A 21286-nucleotide genomic window follows, 5' to 3' on the forward strand; every position below is an offset into this window, starting at 1 on the left:
ACACCAATGTGTGGTTGCCCCTTGCACGGCCCCCACCAAGGATCTGGCCCCAGCCCAGGCATGTGCCCTGACTGGAGCTGAATAGGCCACCCCTTGCTTCACAGTCTGGTCCTCAACCCACTGAGCCACACCAGCCAAGCCCAGATACTTTATCCATTTTTAAATTGGGCTGTCTTGTGGGTTTCTTTTTGGTTGTCAAGTGATCTCTGATTGAAATATTTTCCTTTATAGTTCCTAACTAGCCAGGCACTCCCCTGCACCACTGTGGGTGGCATCTGTGATGTCGTGAGGGTGGCAGCCGTCAGCACTGCAGCCCACCTGCAGACTGGGCCATCCCCAGGTCTCTTTAATGGTTCCAGAGAGTTCTCTAGCTAAAGATCAGTGCTGCGTCTGTCGGGCAGTGTTGACAATCTCATCAAAAGTGATATTTTCACTGTGCTTAATTTTTTTTCTTTTTTCTTCTTTCTGCCTTGTGGCGGTTCTTTAACAGCCTTAATGACCAGGGCAGAGGCAGGAGGCACTACCTCAGTCTGGGCTTGTCTGTTCTGAAAGGTCAGTTTCACTGTGACCCTCAGGCCCTTCCAACCACCAGGGGCTTTGGCGATGTCATCACCAAACTTTCTTGGAGACAGGCCCAAGGGGACTGATCTAGGGGGCCAGGCAGATGTGGCACAGACTCCCCTGCCAAGTGCATGTTGATCTCGTTGGGGTTGAACTTCGGTGGCACGGCGGAAGCGGCTGGTGATGAATGAACCCTGATTCGGGACAACCGAAGAAAGTTGTACCTTTGCCTCCTCTAGGCCGAAAGCTACTTCGGGTTTTCTATTTATTGCTGAGTTGTAAGGATTCTTTCTATATTCTGTCTATCCCACCCTTCTCAGATACATAATTCGCAAATATTTCCCATTTGTGAGTTGTCTTTTACTTTCTTGATAACTGTCTTTCGATGAACAAAAAATTTGATTGTTGGTGAAGCCCAATTTTTCTATTTTTCTCTTGACTGCCTGGGCTTTTGGTAGCATCGGTAAGAAAATGTTGCCTAATCTCAGGTCCTTCAGATTTTCACATATATTTTCTTCCAAGAGCATTATAATTTCAGTTTTACATTAAGGTAGTTAGTCCATTTTCAGTTAATTTTCATAGATGGTATAAGGTAGGGGTCCAAGTTCATTCTTTGGTGTACCGACATCCAGTTGTCCCAGCACCATTTGTTGAAAAGACTATTTTTCCCCCATTGAATGGTCTTGGCAGCCATGTCAAATTTCAAATGTATGGATTTTTGTTTTTGACTTTCAATTCTGTTCTGGTGGCCTGTGTGTCTGTTCTAATGCCAGTACCACACGGTCTTGATTACTATAGTTTGGTGTTAAGTTTTGGAATTGGAAAGCGTGAATCTTGTAACATTATTCTTTTTCGAGACTGTTCTGGCTCTTCTGTATCCTTTGCAATTAATTTTAGAATCATCTCATTTTTTAAGACAGTTCGAATTTGCATAAAGAAGGCATTGAATCTGAAGATCAATTTGGGAAGTATTGACATCTTGGTATTGCCCAGGTTGCTACAAGCTTTTGGTTAATTTTCAGAGTTCCAAGCAAGTTGATCCTGACAATTTTGGCCCATGTTTCCATTGTTTTTATGGAGGGGTGGAATGCACAGTTCTTCTTTCCTCCATTTTTGCTGACATCCCTCCTTTGATTTCTGATAGAGCAGACAAGACCATCCCAACCGAGAGGAGATTTATTTCAGTGTGAAGGGAGGCATTACGATGATGGTTCTTACACTGAAGGACACATATGAATGAACTAGAGGTGATGATTCTAAGCACATATTCCTGCATCTCACCACAGATTCTGATCATTTTGCCTGGGGCCTGGAAACCCGTGTTTGAGGCAGATGCTCAGAGGGCCCTCTTTGGAAGCACTGGATTCACAGGACTAAAAGTAACAACAAACCAGTTGGGAGGTTGAGAGGAAGCGAGGTCACACAAATGTGTTCACTTCCCATTTTTTGTAGAACGGAGCCAAGAGAAATTATCTGTAGTTTAGAAATCGAGTCATGGGGTGTACACTTTGGAGTCACGAAGGTAAACATGGTAAGAACTGGAACCAGAAATGGTGAAGAGAGGTGACCTCGGGGCGGGGGGATTGGAGTGAGATGGGGCAACTCTGACTTTTTCAATTGATGGTTTAAACTTTCTTACACAAATGCAGTATCATCTTTATAATAAAACAAATGCAAACAAAAGTAATGGGGAAGTCAGTAGGTGGGGGCTACTGGCCAACAATCCTGCCTTGTCCCCTGGGTGTCTCGGCCAGCCTGGCCCCACCCACCACCCACCCCAGCCCCACGGGAAGGGTGCCACCGAGCAGGCTCCTTTAGCTCAGACCTCCCCCTCGCCACCTCCCTCCAGAGAAGCAGGACTTGGCAACTGAGTGCCCACAAGATGAAAGCGCTATAATCCAAGGAAGTCAAGAGATGAAACCTGGAGTCAAAGAGGCTGCAAGAATCTTCCTAAGGTCATGGCGTGACCCAGTCCTTCCCAGAACCGGTAGTCTTTGGGGCTTAAAAACATAAGCATAAGATCAAAAGCAAACTTTGATTTTGCTTGGAAGTTGGCTGTGGGCTGTTGGCTTAGCTTACACCAGGGATTCATGGGCCAGCTGTTTCAGAAGCCTGGGCAGGGGGCCGCCTGACAGGATGTGCTAGGAGCCCAGAGGGGTGGCTGCTTTGGGGGAGGGATGGGCAATGATAGCCATGCCCCTGGATAGTGGAGAGAGGTGGCTCCCCCACTCTGTCCTCCCGCTCTTCAGGGCTGTGTTTGGAGTGAAGGTTATCTGGACTGTGCAGCGTAATGCCCTCTGGTCCAAAGCAAATGCCAGAGGTCCATTGTCCTTTCCACAGTGGAGGTAATTTTCCCTTTCCCAAATGTCCTGTGCTGGCCTGGGAAATGCCTCCAAACAAAAGAGTTGGTAAAGCTCCTCTTCTCCACAGAGCCCAGAATCCATACCAGAGGAGGAAGGGTGGTGGTGTCTTGAAGCTCAGCCTTCTGACACCCCAGGTAGGGTGATACTATGCTCAGATGACCTGAACAAAGGACTTGGGGAGTTAGTGTTGCTGTTTTTTTCAAGGCTGTGAGTGCCATGGTAGCAGGAGGCTTCTCAGAAGAAATAGCATGTGAGCTGGGCCTGGTGCTGGGCAAGCTTTGGACGCAGAAAGGCAGTGGAATGCTTCTGCCTTACTCTAACGGGCAGGAAGGCATGGTGACCACCCATCACTCAGGCTAACCTTGCCTCTTGCTCTCTGGGCCTCCTGAAATGAGCTCTGGGAGGTAGGGGAACCCCACAGACAACACCAGATAAGACCCTTGCCAGCTCATTGTCCACAAGTAAATGCTATGCTTTTAAAAAAGAATTCACACCTTTGTTAGTATAAGTTCTTCTGCTTTCACCTCTGGCCTCAGGAATGGTGAGAACCAGCTCTGTTCTTTCTTGGCTCTCACCAGGTGTGGGTCAGCATCTCCCACCTTTAGCTTCCTTACCTACCTGCCAAACGGGGGGGTAGACGTGTCCCAGGGGGGATCAGCACAGTGACAAAACCCAGTCGAGCTGACCAGTCAGTAACGTAAGGATAGCAGCAGCAACTGTGCTCACCTGGCACCTGTAGTGTGCCTGGTACTATTCAGGGTGATGGACGTATTCGACTTTCCAATTCCTCCCATTCCTGATGTGTGGGACTTCCCCACCACCACTGAGCAGTTCTGGGACACCAGCTGGTGTCCTACAATTTAATTCAATTCTGACACCATCTGCCTGTAAATAGCATTGAATTTCACAGGTTGAGGGCTCAGTCCCACAAGACTCTCCCCACTTTAGATGCCAACCACAAGTCCAGGTGGTAATCTCTGACTCTGACCAACTGGCTGTAAATCAGAGGTTCTCACAACTTGCTCCTTGAGTTTGATTACTTTGCTAGCGTGGCTCTCAGAACTCAGAGAAACATTTTGCTTTCTAGCTGGTTTATGAAAGCCACTGGTTTATCATAGAAGGATATAACTCAGGAAGAGTCAGAAGAAATGCATGGGGCAAGGTATTAGGAAAGGGTGTGGGGCTTCCATGCCCTGTGAACACACCACTCTCCCAAAGTCTCCCCCTGTTCACCAAGCCAGAAGTTCTCCTGACCCTGTCCTTTCGGATTTTTACAAAGGCCTTATTACATCAGCGTGACTGATAAAATCAATGGTCTTTGACGATGGAACTTAATCTCCAGCTCTTCCCTAACCCCCTCCAGAGGCGAGAGTCGGGTCTGAAGGTTCCAACCCTGTAATCACATGGCTGGTTCTCCTGGCAACCCGCCTGCATCAAAAGACAGACATCTTTAGCGCTCTTCTCACTTAGGAAATGTCAAGGGTTTTAGGAGTTCTCTGCCAAGGAGCAGGGAGGCAGATCAAATATATATTTTTTATTATAAAGCAGAAAATCACGATAATCCGTGGGCTCAGGCATCAGTATACCCACCGTGGAGGGGAGGACACTGTGATGTGTCATGGAGCTGGGAGTGTCGGAGTCAGAATCTCACCAGCCCTTCGCTCTTGACCACTTACTCCCCTGCCCTGCCAGCGGGCCCAGAGAATGGGACTAGGCATCACTGCAGCCTCAGGGTCCAGGGAAGCGCCATACATTTCTCCCCAGTGTTTGCCAACCCAAAGTATGAAAACGTGTACCCATAAACCTCCAGCACATAAAACAGACTGTTATCATAACTGTGGGGGGATGTGAATGAAATTCAGAGAAGGTAACATGTCCTCAGGATCCACAATTAAAACAGATGGTGACAAGTGCTTGAGTCAGTGTGACCAACAACAGCTGTCATGTCATAATAATGGGGGGTCCAAATGAAGATGGGAGACATTTGGAAAAAGCATGGGCACTCAAAACGTGCAGCTGGTTCTGAGCTTCAGGTCTCACAAGACCGCGGTCGAGATGTGGGCAGGGCCACATCCTTTTCTGTGAGCTCCGAGATGAACCCACTCCCACACTCCTTTGGGTAGTTGGCAAAATTCAGTTCCACACAGTTGCAGAACCGAGGTCCCTGCTTTCTTGCTGGCTATCAGCTAGAAGTTACTCTCAGTGTCCAGACTCTGCCGAGTTCCCTGGCTCATGGGCCCCTCAAAGCCCACAGTGGCAGGTCGAGTTCTTTTCACTCCTTGGCCCGCACTGGCCCACTCTGACTCCTCTGCCTTCTGCTAAAGGCTCATGTGATTCCACTGTGCCCACCAAGTCATCCAGGATGAGGTCTCTCATTTAAGGTCAGTTGATTATAACCTTCATTTTGCCTAGCTGACATTCTCTTTACCCTCATGAGCTTGTCTCCTTATTCTCAAAATGGGGATATTTACTGCAAATACTTACTGAGCACCTCCCGGTGTTCTAGGTGTGGGGGATACAGCTGGATCTGACTAGTCAGCCCTTCTGGGGCCCGCAGGCAGGCCAGCAGGTCTGGCTCTGCTCAGAATCAGAGCCAGGCTCCCAATTTCCCCATTTCTTGAAAAGCCCATTTGTAATGCCCGCAATGCGGCATTACCTTGGGTCTTCTTTCCCACTGGACATCCCCACTGTCCAGTGGGGTTCACGCTCATTCTCGTTCCCCAAGGACTAGGGGGGCTTTCTTGCCAAAACGCTCCCTTGAACACCAACAACTCCTTTTACAGACACGGCTTTGTGTCTCCCTAATAACAAACGACGGCTGAGCATCCTTCATGTACTTATTTGCCATTGGTAAGTCTTCTTTGGTGAAGTGTCTGCTCTGTTTGAAGTTTTACTGTACGGTTGAGTAAGTTCTTCACGTACTTTGGATAGAAGTCTTTGATCAGATGTGCTTTGATTTCCTCCCATTTTGTGGCTTGTCTTTCACTTTCTTAATGGGGTCTTTTTAAAATTTAATTTTCTAGCGTTTATTGGGGTATAATTTACGTAAGTAACATTCATCCTTTTTAGGTACCGAACTCTATGTAATCTACTACCACAATCAAGATAGGAAATACTCCCATTTTCCTCCCCAAATTCCCCCGTACTCTCTCTGGCAGGTCCAATTCTACAGCTTTTTAATGAGCTCTGGGTGCTTGCTTATGTGTCAGGGATTCTCTTTAACGGGTAGAACATTAAATGCCTCTAGGTCAGCTTTGTGCCCTGACTCATAAATTCCAGGGTAACAGGAAAAGACCCATTAAACATCCCGGTACACACAGCTCTAATAAAAACAGTAATAATAACACCAAACCCTCAAATAGTGCTTTCCAGCCACCATTCTCACCCTCTACTAATAATATTAATTCATTTGATCTTCACAACAATACTCCCCGTGAAGTGCGATCACAAACCCCAGTTTCCAGCTGAGGAAATCGAGGTACAGAAGAGGAACAGCTCTCAGGATTAGTGAGCCACGGAGCTGTAACCCTAACTCAGGGGGTCCAGCTCCAGCGCACGCTGTCGGGCACCACGTTGGAGAGGCCGACGAAAACTACCACAAGGCCGTCGTCTCCTCTGCGTGTCTGGTTGAAATTTGTAGGAATAAGAAAGTCAGTAGCCCGGGAACAAGGCGTAGGTACAAATCGCGGCTGCCATCTCTGACTCCCCAGAGCGGCTCACACTCTACCTGACTGCGGGGTGGAGGGGCAGCCTGCGCATCCCTACCTCCCAGGCACCCGGTGGACTTGCGCCCCCGCCCCGGCAGCACGCACTACGCCTGCGGCCTGTCCTGCACGGACGCCGGAGGGGCGCGGCAGCTCCGCACCCTATTGCGGGTACAGGGGCCTCTGGTCCGCAGGACCACAGCCTCCCGCTCCGGATGCACAGTGACAGCAGGCAGGGCAGGGGAGGGGGCAGGCAGCCCTGGCCTCCAGGTCTCCCACGAGGAGCCTGCAGCCAGGGGCTCCGACATTTGTCCCGTCGGTGGCCCAGTTCTCAATGAGATCGGTCGCGCCAGGCTAGGAGGCCACGGGCGCGGGGCCGGGGAGCGTGCTGGAGCGGGGCTGTGCGGACGCGGCGCTGGCCTGGCGCTGTGTGCACTGGCTCACGGCGGCCGGCGCGCCAGTGTCTGGCTGGCTGCTGGGGAGGCTAGAGGCTTGGCCCGCTCGGGTGAGCGGCGCTGCCAGCCCGGCCTGGGCTTCTTCTGCAGACGTGCACCGGTACACGGCAGCGTTTCCCCCCCTCTCGTGTGGACCAGGAAAGGACAGAATGGTTCCCATCAGCCGAGTGTGGAAGGAGCAGAACAGGGCTCCGAGGCGGGAGAGCGCAAATGGAGAGACTTGAGCCCTCACAAACTCAGGGGCCCCCGGTGCCGAACAGCTGGCGCCCAGTCCTAAGCCCCCTGTGTATCTTACCGTCCACCATCGCCTGTTTAAGTGTGGGGTTTTGTTTCACCCTGGCAAATAAGATTTCTAATCGGATGGTCAAGGTCCCAGCTGTACCCAACACCGTGGCTCTGGGCCAGACACGTCATATTCCTGGAGCTCTTTATTCCCATTGTTAAAATGAGGAGGGTGCGCAACTGTTCAGCCCTGCAAATTATTAAATTGAAGGAAATGGGATGGCTGCTTGACTAACTCATGCACACGCTTGCGTTGGGTGTGGCAGCGTGTGCCTGGCCTGGCTCACCTGCAGGGATGGTGAGAGGGACACTGAGGGGACAAAGTAGCCAGGACTTCGCCCCCAGACCTCATGGTGAGACGACCAGTGTGGAAGCCAGGCCTGAGTGACTTCTGCATGGGACGGGGGAGGGTCAGTGCAGGCTCCGCTCAAGAGATGACCTCTGAACTGGGCCTGGAAGGGTGAGATGGAAGTGGGGTGCTCTTGGCCATGGGAATGCCCGAAAGCCTGCACTGGCTGCTGGTGCATCTGCAGAGTCCCATTCCATCTGGGAACGGCTGCCAGACTAGTGCTGGGCGTGTGGGGAGGCAGTAGGTAGGGTTGGAGGGGGATGGGGTGAAAGGCTGGGGAGGGTCTGGAAAGCCCCCGCAGACAATGAAAAGCTGCAGAGAGTCTTCAGGCATGGAACTAATATCAGATGTGTGTTTAAGTAGAGTAGCTCTGTCAGGAACCAGACAGGAAGTGGTGTAATTGTATAAAGGGGATGTTGGAGGAAGGAAGTTAATCTCATAGTCCCTGGAGTGATGAGGGCCTGAGTGCAGTGGAGATGGGGATGGAAGCAGGATTTCACAGAGATTTTGGAGATAATGCTGGACAGACGTCACTGGCTCCTCATCACAGCTGGACCTAGATGACTCCTGGGTCTGGAAAACCCCGGGGGAATTAAATCATTAAGACATTTTATTTTCTGCAGAGTGCAGACCTTGTGTGAGACACTGGGATCAGAAGATAAAAAAACTTTTCCTCTCTACACTGAAGATGTTTTAGTTGAATAGAGGAGATTGACACATAACTGAGGAGATTATACCTTTATCCGTGTGCTTAGCATTACAATTTCCCCTCCTGAGCCATGTGGGGGTGGAGGCAGGGAAGTCTCCTGAGGGAGGGGAGGTGTGAGTTTCAGGGAACCGGCGGTTCCTAGCAATGTGGGCATCCAAGTTGCAGGAGCAGGAAGGCCAGGCCATTTGTGATGTGCTTAGAGCACTAGAAACAGATGCTGGAGCGTAAATGACCTAACAGAACCAGCTGCTGCAGAGTGAAATGGAGGTGCAGCTTAAGTTTTATTCTCAGGGGAAGGGGGAGCCATGGAAGGACCTACTTGGGAGGAGTAGGGCTCATTCAAATTTGACTTGGGACTGCTTACCCTCGGTGCATCACGGAGAACAGTTGCAGAGGGGAGGAACTGTAGGGAGAGATAGATGGTAGGGTAGCAGGGAGTGCTGGTGTGAGACAGTGGGGGCTGACCCTGGGCCATGGTGGCAGGAGCATGGCTTGCATGGGTTTGGGAGGTTTGGGAAGGAGAGTGGTATGGGGAAAGTTGGGGGGAAGTAGAGGATGAGGAGGAAAGGTGCCTGGGGCCCTGAGGACATCCTAGTGGAGATACCTGCTGGCGGTTTACTAGCTAAGCAGAATGGCAGTTCTCCTAGCCTTGGTGAGCCGGTCTCACATGCACCATGGGGACGGCAATACCGACCTCTCGATACTGGGACGATTCACTGCACAGATATTTACTTAGCACTTTCCCATGTTCTAGGTGCTCAGGGTTCAGGTGGACTGCTGCTGTGTAGAGTACACGGAAAATACAGGAGAAGCTAAAAATAAAGGGCCCAGTTAGAGGTGTAGATCTGGCTGTCATCCACATTGATGCCAGAAAAGTCAGATGAGCACTGAGTGAGCATCCCCCCCAACCAGAGGGCAAGATGGAGGTGCCTGGTGACAGTCTGCTGGCCGGCAGAGAACAGAGCCCTGGGGTGCGTCTGAGCAGCCGTGGCAAGGCCATGTTCAACACGATAGTTTGGGACTGGACCACCTCAAGGCTCTTTCCTGCTACTAAAACTTGTGGTGATTACCGTGTGCTTCCATTTCTGTGTGTACAGGGAGCTGACTCTGAGTTTACCCACACGGATCCAGGAGCCCGAGGGTCTCTGGGAGGCCCCCAGGCCTGTGGAGCTCTGCCGGGAGCCTGCCTTTTCTCAACACGCAGTGGATGTTTTCAAAGCACAGTCCTATCTCAGCACTCATCAAACCCTGTACCTGCATTTTGATGAGAAAACAATGTTGCAGCACTCAGAGCCTGCTCAAGACATGTCGCACTTGCTAGGACTTGTACGAATCATGATGCTGCCCCAGAAGAGAAGATACTTCGTTGCTGGGTACTTGTCTGTTTTGGAGCTCATCGTGAGTTCCGGAACGAATTAACGACAGTGCCGAGGTACCACCGTATCATGTATTTGTCGGGTGCGTACGTGCAGGACAGAGGCTCTTATTATTTTTCATCCCCATTCTTCAGAGTAGGCGAATTGTCAACTCGTTTTGTAGTTGAGCAGATTAAGGCACGATGATAGCAGGTGCCTTGCCGGAGGCGACACAGTTATCTGAAGGACTTTTTCTTTTCCTCTGCTGTGACCCAGAATGTCAATAATGAATTAATGTTTTTGTAAAAAGGAAGTAATAACAATTTATCCAAAGGCCACTCATACATAACCTTGGAGTTTTTAATCATAAATTTAAAAAAGATATTATTTATTTATTTTTAGAGGCAGGGGAAAGGAGGGAGAGGAATGTTAATTGGTTGCCTCTTGTATGCACCCCGACTGGGGACTGAACCCAGAAACCAGGCATGTGCCCTGAGCAGAAAATCAAACTGGCGGCCTTTTGCTTGACAGGACGATGCTCAACCAACTGAGCCACACCGGTCATGGGTGAAAATTTTTAACTAAATTTAAAAACTTCGAAGGCTGATAAAAAATCATTGTTAATATTTATTGGGTGCTTCCTAAACACAGTACTTCATGGTCAAGTGTAGTAACCTGGGAGGGGGGTAGAGTAAAGTCAAATGAGGTCGGAGGACGGTTGATGTGAAGTAGAAGAAAGTTGGAGAGAGAGGGAATCAGGTTGGGGTGAGGAGTGAGGTTGGGGTGAGCAGTGAGGTTGGGGTGAGGTGGAATAGCTGGTCCAGCATCATTTGGTCAGTGAGAGGCAGAGACCAATTTTGAACTCAGTAGGTTAGGCCCAGTATCTCAGCTCTTGACTACTAGGCACGTGGCCCCTTATTTGACTTGTCTTTGAGATCTTACTATGAACAGTGGTAATTCGGTAGCCAAAATTAACCCTTCAAGGGTTGCAAGCCTTCTCTCACCTCTCTTGTTGTTCAAGTCAAATAAGGAGCTTGAACTTGACATAACTGAAATGGGGATTTGCTGGGGGAGCCAAGGGCCCACCAGACTGTGCAGCCTTGGGTTTGCCTACACAGAAGCAGAAGTAGCATCAGCCTCTGCCCTGGAGAGGGAAAGCCGGGAACTGAGACGGCCTCCCTTGGTGGGCCGCAGCTCGGTTCAGGCAGTGCCGTCGGCGTGAAAACTCACCACTCAGGGAGGACGATTTGGCATGGACACAGATCACTCTCCTAAATTCAGTTTTGTTTTTCTGAAAAATAAGATACAGTGACTCAAACACCTCTGAGTTTCTCAAATCCTGGCTTAATCCAGGAAGGCTGAGGCCCACCTGTCTTCCATGACCTGATCTTATGCAGCTCCCATGGCTTCCCAGGTGTGGCTCTCTGGTGTGATGGCGGTGGAGAAGGAGCACAGGAAGCGACAGGGAGTTTGGGACAGCACTTAGAGGAGGGATCGGGGTCGGGGGTGGGGTGGAGAGGGAGGGCTGGGGTAGCTGGTTCAGTGTGGGCCATAGGAGAGGGACAGACTTTTCAACCTGGTTTCCAGTTACCCAGGCAGCACCCTGGCCAAGAGGGTTACTAGGAAGCAGTCATGCAACTGGGATTGATAAGAGGGTAAGGCATTGGCACTAACAAATCTCTGAAGTATTGAGGCTCTTGAACCTTCATGTGCTTCTAGATGTTGACTTTTTAAAAATCTCATTACTTAAGCCTATTTTTTCCTTCAGACAAAGATGTGCCTATGGCGTGTGGGATTTTCGCCTGCGGTGATGATGGAGATGCGTGGCCCAAGCCCTCTCCCCTCCGAAGGGTGGTTGCCAAAACTAACAGCTGTGGAATTATTTGGGACTCTTAGGGATAAACATATTTATCCTTTTTCATTGTATGTTCAGCAAGTGCTAGCAATAACAGTGATTTACTCTCCCTATTGTATTTTTTTAGGCTAGAAGTGGACGCAGAAACCATGGCATCGTTTGTTTTCTTTGGGGCCTGGGTTATGAGTTTGGGCCCCATTTTCGGACAGACCTTGGCTTCTCAGACTCTGCAAGATCGGACCTTCCTGTTTTTGTCATTCTCGGTGTATTTCGTAGGCATGCTTTGTGTAATGGAGAAAAATACCCACGTAGGAAGCCTCCCAGAGGGTGGCCAGGTGCACAGTTCAGCCAAGTAGGTGACTCTGTGGGACGCTTCTCTTTGTGTTTGTTCGTGTCGGGAAGGGTGTGACAGCGAGCCGGGAGAGACTCGGCTCACAGCCAAATAACTTTACCACCTGAGGTTCAAGGCGCCTATTCTGAGGGGTCCAGCCTCGGCTGCTTGAGAACCTGAGCTTGTGGAAAGCACATGACCCCGATGGTGCGATGAACTCTCATGGCGGGTGCTTCTCTGAGTGGATGCACAGTGCTCCTCCCCGGTATGCATTTAGGTGTCTGAAAGTGCATCTGTGTCCATACTGAGGTCTTTGTGAGCGGAACAATAAAAACAAGAAGGGGGAAAGGTTTGAGGGGTGGATAGAAAAATGGCAGCACGTTGATAGTTATTGCAACTGGATGATGGCCCCAGGGGGGTTCATGGTATTCTTCTCTTTGCTTTCATGTATATTTGAAAATTGCAACATGAAAAGGTTCAAAGGTACGTGTAGCACAGACACATTTGTTTAAATATGCTACCCAGGCACTTCTCACGGCATCCAGCTTGGCTGCACCCGCCGCGCTGGGCGTGTGGGTGCTGCGATGTTCCGCTGTGTTCACGGCACGCAGAGCGGGCGCGGGGTCCACATTCATCCAGCATCACGCAAACACTGAATTTCAAACCGAGAGGAATTCTTTGAAGCATGGGGACGGGTGTTATAAAAACCTTGAACGGTGGAAACCATTAGGGGGAGGGTCAGAAGGAGCTTCAGAGAAGGACTGAGGCCTGAGCTGAGGGTCGAAGCGTGACTAAGAATTAACTGGGCGCCACGGGGTAGGGGGAGAAGAGAGTTCCAGAAGGTGGGACTCGCCTGTGTAGTCTCTGGCACCTGCGGTGAGTCAGGGTGATGGCTGGGCGGTGGGCGGCGGGTGTGCCAGGCCTCGTGAAAGAATTGCCCTTGTCCTGGGAGCCGTGGACGGACAGTGAAGAGTTGAAGCAGTGCCTGAAGTGCCTGAGGGCTGACTGTCCTCAGGCTGCCGTTTTGGCGGCAGCGTGGAAGGTGAAACAGCGTGGGAGGAGGTAGAGGTGGATACGGGGGTGTCTGAGAGAGATTTAGGACTTGGTGCCAGTCTGGATGTGGGCCAGGGAGAGGGACTTTCGGCGTCACGGTGGTGGGCTGTCCTGTGCTAAGATGGGACACCAGAAGGGAGGGCCCAGGGTGGCAGAGAAGTCCTGCATTCAATTTGGTGGAGCTGGAGGGAGATGTTGCCAAGGTGACTGGTCGCGTGGAGTTGGAGCTCAGAGCAGGGATCTGGGTGGGGAAAGGAGCTGGGGGACCCCTCACAGGCAGGCGACGGTGGGAGCCAGAAATGCTGCTTGGAGAGGGGTCCCAGGCGGCGGGAGACCAGGACAGGGCAGCACTGGCCAGCTCCAGCGTGCGCTCCAGCCTAGCTTGGGTTGTTTCCTTTTCCAAATTAAAGTGGCTTCGCTTCAGCATGCTTGTTGTAAAACGGTTAGACCACAGCCCTGACTGGTGCGGTTCTGTTGGTTGGGCATCATCCTGCAAGGCGAAGGGTTGCCGTTCGATTCCCAGAAGGGCACACGCCTGCGCTGTGGGTTCCGTCCCTGGTTGGGGTATGTGCAAGAGGCAACCGATCGATGTTTCTCTCCCGCTCTGTCTCCCTCCCTTCCACTCTCTTTAAAAAAAGTTAAACCAGCAACAAGAACATACAGATACATTCCCTGGTAGACCCTTTTCTGTACAGTTAATGTACATATGTACATATACATGGCTTTACATTCTACCTAAACGGGTCCACGCCTTCACCTCAGCAACTCGTTTCCTGTGACAATTTTTTCCCTGATTTTTCTATGTTATAACATAATATAAGGTTGTAATGAAAGTCTCCTCCTAAGATTCCATCCTCCCGATGGCATCACTGTTAACATATTCCTTTGACTTTTCCTCCTTAACCTGTGGAGTATCTTACACGGCTGCATCATTATTTGTGGAATTGTTCCTCTGCTGGAAGACGTTCGGATGTCCATAGATTTCTGCCGTTCAGAGGAGTGCTGCAGGGAATGTCCCCGAGGGAGGAATGCACAGGTGAGCGTGTATTCGTCTGTGCGCTTTTGTGAACATCTTTATCAGCTGGAGTCCTCCAGCCGGGTCAAAGGGTTTGCACATCTCAGAGTTTTAACAGATGCCTCCCAGTCGTCCCAGGATGGCATGCGTCGCCATATTTTCCCCAGCTCTGGATTTCACCGTTCTTAGGTTTTTCCCAATTTGTTGAGTAAAAAAGCTTGCATCGATACTTTAATTTACATTACATTAATTCATTGCAAATTTCAGCATCTTTAAACACTTATTGGCTATAGTCAACTTTCATGAGGAAATGGTTTCTCTCACCCATTTTTCTTTGGGGTTGCTTTCCTTTTCCTTTATTGTAACGGGTTTTTTTAAATATGAAATGGATATTAATTATTGAGAGCTTCTTAAGCCCAAGGATGTGCCTAAATTTAGACAGTAATCTGAGACGTTGCCTTTCTTTCATGTCACCGCCAGGGCTCCGTGTCAGTCATCACCAGACTCTGCTTGTTTTCCTTTGAAGCATCTTGACAGCTCTGCTGGGGACACAGAGCAGAGCACCCCCTGCAGTGTTCCCACAGGGTGAGTGACACACCCAGGCCTCACGCTGAGGATGGAACCCTGGTCTCTGCATCTGTGACAACTCTGAGTGACGCAACCTTGCGTGTTGGGCCTAGAAGGCCTCCCGGGTGCACTTCACCTGGGCTGTCACTGATGAGCACTCAGGAACCCTCCACGCTACAGTGACAAGACTCACCCCTGCCTGCCCCGAGCATTCAGTTTCCTAGGTGACCAGTGGGGGATGAGAGTGACTGTCAGCCTCTCGCAAAGACATTCGTCTTGAAGATGAGCCTGCAGTTTGGGGGGATGTAGGCTCCTGCATTCCTCAGCGCTGTGGGACCCCTCGTGCTCCATGCAGATCGGACACAGATTGTGAGCACGCTGATGTCAAGGAGGTATGTGTACTTACTAGAAGGTTCTTAGTGTGTTGTGCTGTGCATGCTGGTTTCACAGTGGGGAGACCAGGCCTGGGGGTGATTTTCTTGACTGTGTCTTCCCCCTGGGTTTTGTTGCAGAGCGGGTGTCTGGGGCCCAGACCACCACCAGAGCCTTGGCGAGCTGGTTTCTGGCCATACGATCCTGCCAAACACCCCACAGTCCAGGCTAAAAGCCCACAGGGCGCTGTGGGGTGACGAGGCCACCCGCCCTTCTGCCCACTTGAGCCTCTGTCTTGCTGTGGCCCCCCTGCTTCCTGGCCTCCACAGCCAGTTCCCAGGACGTGCACACACAGGTCTGGTTCTGGATTTGGGGGGTGCCAGCCTCTTCTTTTTCAATTTGTTTGGTAGCAGCCTTATTGAGATATAATTCACAGATCCTACACTTCCTACACCCATTGCTACAATCAAGCTTAGAGCATGTGCCTCGCTCTAAAGAGAAGCTCTACATCCATTGAGCAGTTATTCCCACTTATTCCCCACTCCCCCAAGCCCCTGGCAACCACTGATCTTTCTGTGTCTATTAATTTTCCAAGACATTTCATTTCAATAGAATCAGACAATTTGTGTCCACCTGTTTATAAAGTTGTGAGCAGAGGCGAAGCTGCCGAACATCCAAACTGAGAGCCCTGGTCTGGTGACAGGTGAATTAGTCTGGCAGGCCCGTGAGCTGGGATCCCAGGGCCGAGTCCAGGGCCAGGTGTCTGGGGCAGGACACCCAACAGAGGAGACCTGATGAGTCACAGCCACCTCAGAGCTCAGGTCTCGGTCAGGTGGGAGGGAACAGGGCAGAAGATGGCAATGGTCAGAGATGGGAGCTCATGTATCTTGTAATCCTGAATCCTGTAACCCTGAGTGACCTGGAACTTGAGCTCCCCTGTCTGTGTCTGGACTGGACCCCACACACCCTCCTTCTTTGATGCGAAGACAGCCTGACATTTACTCTGCTGGAATTTTTGCCAGTTAGATGCTGGGTGCATAAGCACCTTCTTAAGCTTTTTGGGAGGGTTTTGACACTTGTTTTCATTAATTCACATCTTAGGGCCAATTATTTTTAATTCAGTCACTTTCTCTTTAACACCTTGTAGAAATTAATGTGCTTAGAAATCCCCAGTCAGCTTAGTTTGATAATTGGCCTCAGAATGTAGTCAGAACCCCGAGTCTCTCAGTGGTCATGTCAGGGGCTGTACCAGGGAAGCCCTATGGGGAATGTGAGCAAAGTCAGACTGACCTTTCCTCCGAGGACCTTCTCTCCAATTGTGTGAGAGATAAGCCATGACTCTGGGATCATGTTGCTCTCTGCGCTGCTCTGGCCCACATTCACTCAGTAACAGTCAAGAGCCCCATGGGGGCCATGGCCTTTGTGACCTACTGCTCTCCTGGTCCCACTGGCCACCTTATCCTTGGCCAGCCAGGCATGCTCTGGCCTTGGGGCTTTGGTGTGGTGCAGGCTGTCTCTGCAGTCCGGGATGGGCACGTATGTCCCCTGCTCGCTTCCCTCAAGTCTGCTCAGGTGCTGCTTCCTCGGTTCCCAGCACAGGGCCTGCTGGTGGTAGGCACCCAGGAAGTATCTGTTGGAAGAAGAAGTGAACAACTCCGGTGTGAGTGTAGAAAGTCAGGGCTCTAGTTAAAGAATTGCTGGTCTCATTGTGTGTCAGGTTGCTGTCGCCGAGAGGACTGCTCGGCTTCATGTGCCTGACAGTGCCAACACTGCTAGAGTTTGGGAGAAGTGGGACCTCTGCCTCCTGGAGCTGCTGGGAGGGTGTGAGCCTTGTGCACGGAGCTGGAGGCTGAGGGCCCTCCTCTGTGGCACAGCCCGTGCTGGTACTCCTTTGGCCTGGGTGCTTGGTACATGTTGTGTGTCAGCCTGTGGAGAGATCCCTGGCTAGGTTCTTTCAGTTCACCAGTTGGGGCTCTAAGGCCCCAGTTACGTGGGGTCTCTTTTTATACCTTGGCCAAATAGCAATTGTGGTTAGAATGTGGTTAGTGACCAGTCAGGCCTGCGTGAAGGCAGGTGTCCATGTTTCTTGGATGCAAATTGAAGTCTGTCTAAAGCCTGCAAGGTCTCCTGCCCAGCACAGCCTGGCCCAGAGCCTGAGCCCCACCCTCCCGCAGCCCCGCTCTCCACTCTGCCAACACGTTGCACCCCTGCCTCTCTCCCAGAGGACACCTGCTCCCCACTGCTTAGTCACAGAAGAGGAACTGGTACAGAGTAGTTTCTCAGTAAATATATGTTGAATGAGCAAATATATAGAGTTCATTTGTAAGTTTTTCTGGCTTAGTTCTGGCTTAGAATAGGGTTGAGTTAGTTCTGCTGAGATAATCACTCTTGTTTTTGTTTAGAGAGCATTATTATCATTTGGATGTTTAGAAAATACCAAGGCAAAAAAAGAGGACTTTTGAAAAAAAAACTTTATTATAGGAAAATGGAAATGTAGAAGAGTATAGTCACTCCCCATGACCCCTTTCCAGCCCCACCAGGTCCCAGTTCACCCCCATCCTGCCCCCTTGCCCTCACTCTGGATTAACTAGAAGAAAACCCCAGATAGCATGTCATGTCATCTGTGAGTATTTCAGTTTGTATCCAAAACAAACCTTCTGGAAAGAGAGACTGAGGGGGAGGTGCCATTGGGGAGCCCACACTCTGCCGGCCTGGGCAGGACAGTGCCTGAATGCTGTCCGTTACCCGCCCAAGTCCGTGTGTGAGCTGTTTGCATGAAATCCAAAAAGGGGTGAGCCTGGCCCTAGCCACTGCGCAGGTGTCCCCACAGTCATTTCCTTCCTGTGCTGGTCAGAAGACTATCACCAGCTTGCAAATGCTGAGGTGTTTTCCCTTTTTCCATTTCCTGTCACTGTTTTGAAACTGAGAGGAGAGTTACCTCAATTTGATAACCACTCATTTACTAGCAGCGTTGGTGCCACCTATTTATAAGAAAGTGTGATCAAAATCATGGACATCAACAATCTGAGGAATGCTGATGTTCCAGCACGGTAAGGAGGAACAGAGTTTTGTTTGCAGTTATGCAAAAGTTGTTTTCTGCCTCATTGCTAAAAATTAATTATTGCATGAATGATGGAACAAAATAGTAACTGAAATCAATGAAATAGAAAACAGACAAATGATAGGTAAAAATCAATAAAACCAACAACTGGTTCTTTAAGAATTTTTTAAAATTTAATTTATTTATTTTTGGAGAAAGAGAGGGAGAGAAACATAGATCAGTTGCCTCTCGCACACCCCCAGCTGGGGACCTGGCCGCAACCCAGGCACGTGTGGCAACCTCTGAGTTCGCAGGTCAGCACTCAATCCACTGAGCCACAGCAGCCAAGGCAACAGCTGATTCTTTCAAAAGATCAATACAATTGATAAACCTCTAGTTAGACTAAGAAAAAGATCTCTCAAATTACCAGCAAGGGCAATGGTATAAGAAATAGCAAAACAGATTCCACAAACATTAAAAGGAAAATAGGGGAACATTATGAACAACTTTATGCCCAAAACTTTGATGAAATAAACTACCTGAAATACTCAAATTACCAAAAGGGACTCAAGAATAAAGAGAAAGTCTGAGTAGCCCTCCATGTATTAAAGAAATTAAGTTTGCACTTAAAAACCTTCCCACAAGGAAAAATTCAAGCCCAGGTGGTTTCCTTGTTGAGCTCTGCCCAACATGAATGAAAGAGACAATGCCAATTCTACACAAAGTCTTTCAGAAAATAGGAAAAGAAGGAATACTTCTCAACACATTCTATAAGCCAGCACTACTCTGACACCAAAACCTGACAAAAATATTACAAGAAACCTACAACCAGTATCTCTCATGAAGAAAGACATAAACAATTCTTTCAAAATATTACTCAATTGATTCCAGCAACATATCAAAAAGGATGATAAACCACGGATAAGTGGAGTTTATCCCAGTAATGCAAGATTGGATGCACTGATTTAAAGAAATCAATGTAATTCATCATATTAACATAAAGAAAAAGAAAATATGTGGTCATCTCAGTAGATGCAAGAAAATAAAATAAAAATCAACATCGAAAAATCCAACACCTATTCATGATTTAAAATACAAAATCTAAAAAACTCTCAGCAAACCAAGAAGGGAAAAGAATTCATGACCTCATACAGGGAAAATACTAAAAACCTAGAACTAATATCATATTTAAAGATGAAAGACTAAGTGAACATTTCCCACCTGAGGTCAGTAAAAGACAAGGATGTCTGCTCTTACTGTATTTATTCAACATCTTAGTGGCAGTCTTAGCTAGAGGAATAAGGCAAGAAAAAAATGCATACAAATTGGAAAAAAATAAAATGGCCTTTACTCACAGGGGATATGTCCATCTTACGACATGATCATGATCATGAAAACTGCAAGAACTCTACAAAAAACCATCGAAACTTAGTGAATTTAGCAAGGTCACATAATAAAGAGTTAATGTTCAAGAATCAATTGTATTTTAGAATATTGGCAATAAGCAATTGGAAATTGAAGTTTTAAAAATGTCATGTACCATAACACCAAAAATCATAAAACAGGTATAAACATAACCAAATATGTATAAGAAATGTACACTAAAAACTATAAAACACTGCTGAGAGAAATTAAAGACCTAAATAAATAAAAAATATGCCAGCTTCATGAATTAGAAAATTTAATATCATTGAAATCTTAATCTCCCCAAACTGATATGTAGATTCAAAATGGTTCCAAATAGTAATCTTTATGTAAAAAAATTACAAGTTGATTCTAAAACTTATGTGGAAATGCAAAGGACTGAAGCCAAGTTATAAAAAAGTCAAAATTTTAAAAATAAAAAACAAAGTTGGAAGAACACACTGCCTGATTTCAAAACTTATTACAAATCAATAATAACCAAGACAGTGTGGTGCTGGTATAAGGGTGAACATATGAATCGGTGGAACAGAATGGAGAGTCCTGAAATGAACCCACAGGTATATAGTCAATTAATTTTGATGAAGGTTCCAAAGGAGTTCAATGGTATAAGGATAGACTTTTCAACATACAGTGCTAGGACTACTGGATATCCACAAAGGGAGAAATGAATCTTGATCCTTACCTGATACAGTGTACAAAAATTAACTTGAAATGGACCATAAACCTACACATAGCCTGTCCTCCCCCTGATCCGCCACAGATGAGAATAAGTCTGCCAAGATGAGATCTGCTTGGGGAGGAAAGGTGGCTGATGTCTCAAAGGAGAAGGGCCTTGAGCCTGTTCCTCAATGGGCTTTTATTGGGCTCAATTTGCACAGGAGTACAGGTAAAGCTCATCAACCATTGTCAGGCAGTAAGGATCAAACAATAGATGACATTCTGAGAACTATGAGGGCTTATTCTGAGTTGTGGTCAGATGGCTAAAGGGCCATAAAACTTCGGGAAACAAACTCATTTTATGCTTGGACCCTTATCATTTAAATTGAGGGTATTAGCAAAGCAGGTTTCACAGGAATCCATGCAGTCTTTCTTAGGCCTGATCTCCCCAGGGAACTGCCCATTCCAGCACAGGGCCTCACCCACATTGTTTTAGGCTTAAGTCAGGCGGGGGGATGCGGGCAACCAAGAGATAAGGAGACTTCTTACAGACAGAATGAGGACTCAGGCTATTGTCAAGGCCAAGGTGTGAGGGTCTATTATTCCCTTTTTCTATAGTCCCCCAAGTCCTTCTCTGATGGCTCCTTCACAACTGTGCCTGTCTTAGGTCATCCCTCCCTTGGGGAATCTTACCCATCATTGGCTAACCAGTCATCCACCCCTGCCTGGAAGATAAGCTTTGTCTCCTTAATGGCTTGTGGTTCCAAGGTCTTTTTTACTCAGCCTTAGCCATCGGGGGTTACAGCTTCTGAAACCAGGCAGGGTGGTTCCTAACACATAAATCTTGAAGAAAAAAACGGAAAAAAATATTGGCTACCTTGACAAAGATTTCTTAGAACACAAATATAAACCATAAAAATTGATTAATTAAACTTCATCAAAATTTAAGAGTTCTCTTATTTTAAAAGCACTCTTTAAGAAAAGGAAAGAGAACTCAAAAGCTATATGTGTGACAAAAGACTTTTATACAGAAGACAAACAAAACTTCATTTAGACTTAGGCATAAATTTGAGCAGACATTTCACAGAAGATATAAGAATGGCCAATGAGCACGTGAGAAGATATTCAATATCTCTAGCTATAAGGGAAGGGCAAATTAAAACTGCAAAGAGATACCATTAGACATACATTAA

At 48.3% G+C, this 21286-nt stretch overlaps 1 pseudogene; it reads right to left on the reverse strand.

The window, feature by feature from the left end:
• Positions 1-234: 234 nt before the first annotated feature.
• LOC128627270 (60S ribosomal protein L12-like) lies at positions 235-12599 on the reverse strand (annotated as a pseudogene).
• Positions 12600-21286: the final 8687 nt, after the last annotated feature.

The sequence above is a fragment of the Artibeus jamaicensis genome, unplaced genomic scaffold, assembly GCF_021234435.1.
Source record: "Artibeus jamaicensis isolate MK-2021 breed Jamaican fruit bat unplaced genomic scaffold, CSHL_Jam_final contig_1128, whole genome shotgun sequence".
NCBI lineage: Eukaryota > Metazoa > Chordata > Mammalia > Chiroptera > Phyllostomidae > Artibeus > Artibeus jamaicensis.